This window comes from Arachis hypogaea, chromosome 15 (assembly GCF_003086295.3).
Source record: "Arachis hypogaea cultivar Tifrunner chromosome 15, arahy.Tifrunner.gnm2.J5K5, whole genome shotgun sequence".
In the NCBI taxonomy this organism is placed as follows: domain Eukaryota; kingdom Viridiplantae; phylum Streptophyta; class Magnoliopsida; order Fabales; family Fabaceae; genus Arachis; species Arachis hypogaea.
Genome location: NC_092050.1, coordinates 109,260,174 through 109,267,492, shown reverse-complemented (window position 1 = coordinate 109,267,492; position 7,319 = coordinate 109,260,174). Strand labels below are relative to the sequence as shown.

Sequence of the window (7,319 nt, the reverse complement as noted above, 5' to 3'; positions counted from 1 at the left end):
GTTGTTGTATGTTCTGATTCACTTGGTCCCATTGTTGTTGTTCTTTGAGTTGGTTGATATCTTCTCTCAGATGATGTATATCTCCCTTCATTTGGTGTATATCTCCTTGCACTTGCTCCCAGTTGAAACCTTCAGGAAATTGTTAATATTGTTAGTATGGTGGTGGTTGAAGTGCTAGGTAATATGGTTGCTCTTCTTCTTGTTGTGGTTGCCCTTGTGGCACATGAGCATGTCCTCTATGCTCCCTTCTCCTCTCAAGTGGGTTGATAGCCACCACTTTGGCCATCTTCTTGGCAGTTACGGGCTTGTCTTGTTCTACCAGCACCTCATCAATAATCTTCTCAACCCCTGCTTCATCACATAGCCTCTGAATAATGCTGGGGAAGGCCAACCTTGTGCTATCCTTGGTGCTTTTCAGCACCCTGTTGATATTGTTGGCTATCATTTTCCCAACATTCACATTCTCACCTTTCATGATGCTGTATATGAGCACAGCCCTTTCCACTGTAACCTCAGAAGTGTTTGAAGTAGGGTTGAGAGATCTTCTCACAAAGTCTAGCCAACCTCTAGCTTGGGGGCTCAAATCTCTTCTTCTCAGCTAGTTGGGTCTCCCATCTTTGTTATTTATCCACTGCACATTCAACACACAAATCCCATTGAGGATTTCATCATATCCTGGGTCTTCTTGCTTTATTCTTTCATCATAGCTCTGAGTAGAGCTTGTTTGCTTCACCATGAGCATTCTCTCTATGTTGGAGGGGCTGTAGTCAATGATTTTCCCCCTAACATAGTTAAGATAGCCATAGGGTTGCCTTGGCTAAGGAATAGCATTGGCGTAGAACTCTCTAACCAAGCTTTCCACCACTTTCCTTGGTGGGTTGCACAAGAGTGCCCACCCTCTGTTGTTGATTTCCCTGTTGATCTCAGGGTGTTCATTCCTTCCCAATTAGAAGCCAACCTTTGGGATGATTTGCCTCTCACTCACCCAACCATAAAATTGGTTTTGGTTGAATAAAGAGAGGAACTTGTGTTCATTGTGGCCTGAAGATCCTGAGGTTGGTTCCTTAGTCTTTCTCTTATTTGATGATGCGGCTCTTGGTGGTGCCATTAGGATATATAAAAGGGTGTTTGAGGGTTAAAGAAAGTTGAAGAAAGTTGCAAGAGAGCAAGCCAAACACAGTTTTGCTCCGACACCAAACTTAGGACTTGATTGTCCCTAATTAAGTAAAAGAAGAAAGGTAAAGAAGAGAGGAAAGAAACAAGAAGAAGGAAGGAATTGTGGGGGTCTTTTTGTGTGTGTAGTTAGGGTTTGAAGTGGGGGGAGAGGTGGGAAAAAGTAAGGGGTTTTTATAGGGTTGGAAGGTGTGGTCTGAATGGTGGGAAGTGAAAGCAATTCAATGTTTTCCCACTTGGGGAGTAGCGCCTAGCGTGGGAAGAGGCGCTAATCCTTATCCCACTTTTCTTCCTGCATGTATTGAGTTCCAAAGTGCAAGTACACTTTGACTCTCTTCTTGATGATCGATCAATCATATGGGCCCCATTTTCTCTCCTGAAAAATAAAACCGAAACCCCATCAGTAATGACAAAAGAATCCTTCACATTCCTTTTATTATGAGCAAATGAAATTGTAATTGATGAGTGTCCCTTGGGACACCAAACTTAATCCCATTACATCTAATAAATTTGGGTCGTCATTGGGTTTTTAATGTGTTCATAAGGGTGAATTAAATTTAATCCCTTCACATTCTTTTGCTTCCAACCCCTTCCGTACACATTTAAAACCAACTTTCATGCACGTACCAACTGATTAAATGCTTTCAACTTGGACGGTATTGGGCTTGCTAGGTGATCTTCGTATGGTGATGGCCACACCAAACTTAATCTCTGGGCTTACTTCTCAAAATTTAATTTGTTCAAATGGTTGTAAGCCTATATTAAGTAGGTTGGTGACCACACCAAACTTAGCTTTTTAGCTAGTTCTCAGCCCAATTACTCATCCTCAGTAAATGTATTCATCAAATTGCTCTTCCAGAGAAAAGAAAACAGATTGAAGATTTTCTAACTACCAAAGCTGATATTTAAACTTCCTAATCTACCACCTACAATCTACCTTTAAAAAGCAATGAAACAACAACATTAAAATGAGATTTAAACTACCTAAGTTGACAAATTTTAAGCTACTTCTAAGAAAGCAGTAAATCAAAAGGATATAAAGTGTTGGGGTGCCTCCCAACTAGCGCTTCTTTAGCGTCATTAGCTTGACGTTCTTCCTTCTTTAGCTGAGATGGTAGCTCGCTCTCTTCTCATCCAGTGAGTCTTCCAAGTAATGCTTGAGTCTATGGCCATTCACAGTGAAAGTTCTTTGTGTTTTGTCCTCCATGAGCTCTACATGACCATAAGGTGATACTTTGAGGATGGTGAAGGGTCCAGACCATCGAGACTTAAGCTTCCTGGGAAGAACTTGAGTCTTGAATTATATAGTAGCACTTTTTGTCCTTCTATGAACTCTCTCCTTGCTATCTTTTGATCATGCCACCTCTTTGTGTTTTCCTTGTAAATCTTTGCATTGTCATAGGCTTGATTTCTAAATTCCTCCAACTCATTGAATTGCATTAGCCTCCTTTCTCCAGCAGCTTGATCATCAAAATTCAACATTTTTAGAGCCCAGAATGCTCTATGTTTAAGCTCAACTAGTAAGAGACAAGCCTTGCCAAACATCAGTTGGTATGGAGACATCCCAGTAGGTGTTTTGAAGGCTGTCCTGTAGACCCATAATGCATCATCCAGCTTTTTAGATGAATCCTTTCTTGAGTTGCCAACAGTTTTTTCGAGAATTCTTTTGAGCTCTCTGTTTGAAATCTCAGCTTGTCCGTTGGTCTGTGGATGTTATGGAGTTGCCATTTTGTGCTTCACTCCATATTTAGAGAGGAGTGCTTCAAGTTGCCTGTTGCAGAAGTGTGTTCCTCCATCACTAATGAGGGCTCTTGGAACTCCAAATCTGCTAAAGATATTCCTCCTCAAGAAGCTCATTGATGAGCGGATAATTTATATGCTTTTTGGCATTGTTTTTACATAGTTTTTAGTATGATTTAGTTAGTTTTCAGTATATTTTTATTAGTTTTTAAATAAAAATTACATTTCTGGACTTTACTATAAGTTTGTGTGTTTTACTATGATTTCAAGTAATTTTTGTCTGAAATTGAGGGACCTAGCAAAAATCAGATTCAGAGGTTGAAGAAGGATTGCAGATGCTGTTGGATTCTGACCTCTCTGCACTCAAAATGGATTTTCTGGAGCTACAGAACTCCAAATGGCACGCTCTCAATTGCGTTGGAAACTAGACATCCAGGGCTTTCCAGCAATATATAATAGTCCATACTTTGCTCGCGTTTAGATGACGCAAACTGGCGTTCAACGCCAGTTCCATGTTGCATTCTGGAGGTTAATGCCAGAAACAGGTTACAAGCACACACCAAGTGGGCCCTAGAAGTGGATTTCTGCATCATTTACTCATTTCTGTAAACCCTAGTAACTAGTTTAGTATAAGTAGGACTTTTTACTATTGTATTTATTTCTTCGGATCATCTTTGATCAGTTTTATGCTATCTTAGACCTTTATGGGGGCTGGCCATTCGGCCATGCCTGGACTTTTCTCTTATGTATTTTTAACGGTAGAGTTTCTACACACCATAGATTAAGGTGTGGAGCTCTGCTGTTCCTCATGAATTAATACAAAGTACTATTGTTTTTCTATTCAATTCAAGCTTATTTCGATTCTAAGATATTCATTCGCACCTCAATATGAATGTGATGATCATGACAGTCATCATCATTCCCAACCTATGAACGCGTGTCTGACAACCACTTTCGTTCTACCTAACATTGAATGAGTATCTCTGGGATTCCTTAATCAGAGTCTTCGTGGTATAAGTTAGAATCCATGGACGGCCATTCTTGAGATCCGGAAAGCCTAAACCTTGTCTGTGGTATTCCGAGTAGGATCTGGGAAGGGATGGCTGCGACAAGCTTCAAACTCGCAAGTGCTGGGCATAGTGACAGACGCAAAAGGATCAATGGATCCTATTCCAGTATGATCGAGAACCGACAGATGATTAGCCACAGCGCATTGGACCATTTTCACCGAGAGGACAGGATGTAGCCATTGACAACGGTGATGCCTAACACACAACTTGCCATAGAAAAGAGTATGAATGATTGGATGAAGACAATAGGAAAGCAGAGGTTCAGGAGGAACAAGCATCTTCATACGCTTATCTGAAATTCTCACCAATGAATTACATAAGTATCTCTATCTTTAATTTACATTTTATTTATCTTTTAATTATTAAATCTCCATAATCAATTGAATCCTCCTGACTGAGATTTACAAGGTGACCATAGCTTGCTTCAAGCCGACAATCTCCGTGGGATCGACCCTTACTCACGTAAGGTTTATTACTTGGACGACCTAGTGCACTTGCTGGTTAGTTGTGCGAAGTTGTGACAAAGAACTAAGATTATGAACGTGCGTATAAAGTTTTCAGTGTCGTTACCAAGGAATGAACCGTCACAATTTCTGCGCACCAAGTTTTTGGCGCCGTTGCCGGGGATTGTTCGAGTTTGGACAACTAACGGTTCATCTTGTTGCTTAGATTAGGTAATTTTATTTTATTTTTAAGCTTTTTATTTCTTATTTTCAAAAATAATACAAAAAAAAATTTTCTTTTTCGTTTTTCCAAAATAATTTTCGAAAAATCCAAAAAAAAATATAAAATCATAAAATCAAAAATAATTTTTGTGTTTCTTGCTTGAATCCTATGTCAGTTTTTAAGTTTGGTGTCAATTGCATGTTTTTAAAATTTGTGCATTTTTTAGAAACACTCATGCATGTGTTCTTCATGATCTTCAAGTTGTTCTTGACAAGTTTTCTTGTTTGATCTTCATATTTTCTTGTTTTGTGTCTTTCGTTATTTTTCATATGCATTTTTTCATTCATAGTGTCTAAACATAAAAAATCTCTAAGTTTGGTGTCTTGCATATTTTTCTTTTCTTAAAAATTTTCAAAAATAAGTCTTGATGTTTATCTTGATCTTCAAAGTGTTCTTGGTGTTCATCTTGACATTCATAGTGTTCTTGCATGCATCATTTGTTTTGATCCAAAATTTTCATGCATTGAGTCTTTTTGATGTTTTTCTCTCTCATCATTAAATATATATATATATATATCTTTCTCTTATTTCACTCATAAATTTTGAAAATTTGAGTTGACTTTTTCAAAACTTTTTAAAATCTAGTTGTTTCTTATGAGTCAAATCAAATTTTCAATTTAAAAATTCTATCTTTTTCAAATCTTTTTCAAAAATCAAATCTTTTTCATTTTTCTTTTATGATTTTCGAAAATTTCAAATTGATTTTCAAAAATCTTTTTCTTATTTTATTTCATAATTTCAAAATCTTTACTAACAATTAATGTGATTGATTCAAAAATTTTTAAGTTTGTTACTTGCCTATTAAGAAAGGTCCAATCTTTAAATTTTAAAATCATATCTTTTTGTTTTTTGTTAGTCAAGTAATCAACTTTAATTTTCAAAATCAAATCTTTTTTTTTAAATTTCTTTTTCAAATCTTTTTCAAAAAAAATTTCAATCACAGCTTTTTCAAAATCAATTTTAAAATCTTTTCTAACTTCTTTTCTAAGTTCTTATCTTTTCAAAAAAATTAAGTTTCAAATCTTTTTCAATCAATCTTATCTTTTTGTTTGATTCTTATATTTTTCAAAACTACCTAACTAACTCTCTCTTTCTAATTTTCGAAAATCCCTTCCCTCTTTTTCAAAATTTCTTTTTAATTAACTAATTGTTTTAAACTTTAATTTCATTTAATTTCATTTTTCCTTTTAATTTTCGAATTATAACTTTGATTTTAAATTAAAAACAAAAAAATTATTTTTTTTATTTATTTTTATTAATTTTCTAATTCTCTCATCTCTCATCTCCTTCTATTTAATTATTCATCTACTAACACTTCTCTTCCACCCAAAATTCGAACACCATCTTCCTCTCTATGTTCGAGTTTTTCTCTTCCCCTTCTTTTATTCTTCTCTTCTACTCACATAAAGGAATGTCTATACTGTGACATAGAAGATTCCATATTTTCTGTTTTCTTCTTTTTCATATGAGCAGGAACAAGGACAAGAACATTCTTGTTGAAGCTGATCCTGAACCTGAAAGGACTCTGAAGAGGAAGCTAAGGAAAGCTAAAGCACAACTCTCTGGAGAAAATCTGACAGAAATTTTTGAAAAAGAAGGAGACATGGCCGAAAATAATAACAATGCAAGGAAGATGCTTGGTGACTTCACTGCACCAAATTCCAATTTACATGGAAGAAGTATCTCAATCCCTGCCATTGGAGCAAACAACTTTGAGCTGAAACCTCAATTAGTTTCTCTGATGCAACAGAACTGCAAGTTTTATGGACTTCCATCAGAAGATCCTTTTCAGCTCTTAACTGAATTCTTATAAATCTGTGATACTATTAAGACCAATGGGGTTGATCCCGAGGTTTACAGCCCCATGCTTTTCCCGTTTGCTGTAAGAGACAGAGCTAGAATATGGTTGGACTCTCAACCTAAGGATAGCCTGAACTCTTGGGATAAGCTGGTCATGGCTTTCTTAGCCAAGTTCTTTCCTCCTCAAAAGCTTAGCAAGCTTAGAGTGGATGTTCAAACCTTCAGACAGAAAGAAGGTGAATCCCTCTATGAAGCTTGGGAGAGATACAAGGAACCGACCAAAAAGTGTCATTTTGACATGCTTTCAGAATGGACCATCCTGGATATATTCTATGATGGTCTGTCTGAATTATCTAAAATGTCATTGGACCATTCTACAGGTGGATCCATTCACCTAAAGAAAATGGCTACAGAAGATCAAGAACTCATTGACATGGTTGCTAATAACCAGTTCATGTACACTTCTGAGAGGAATCTTGTAAGTAATGGGACGCCTCAAAGAAAGGGAGTTCTTGAAATTGATAGTCTGAATGCCATATTGGCTCAGAACAAAATATTGACTCATCAAGTCAGTATGATCTCTCAGAGTCTAAATGGATTGAATGAATCATCCAACAGTACTAAAGAGGCATATTCTGAAGAAGAAGCTTATGATCCTGAGAACCCTGCAATAGCAAAGGTGAATTACATGGGTGAACCCTATGGAAACACCTATAATCCCTCATGGAGAAATCATCCAAATTTCTCATGGAAGGATCAACAAAAGCCTCAACAAGGCTTTAATAATGGTGGAAGAAACAGGTTTAGCAA

At 36.7% G+C, this 7,319-nt stretch overlaps 1 non-coding gene across 1 annotated transcript; it reads right to left on the bottom strand.

The window, feature by feature from the left end:
* Window positions 1-6,705: 6,705 nt before the first annotated feature.
* Window positions 6,706-6,809, bottom strand: LOC112753936 (small nucleolar RNA R71). Its single transcript, XR_003178296.1, has one exon. It is a non-coding gene; the product is annotated as a small nucleolar RNA R71 (small nucleolar RNA).
* Between the last annotated feature and the right edge of the window lie 510 nt (window positions 6,810-7,319).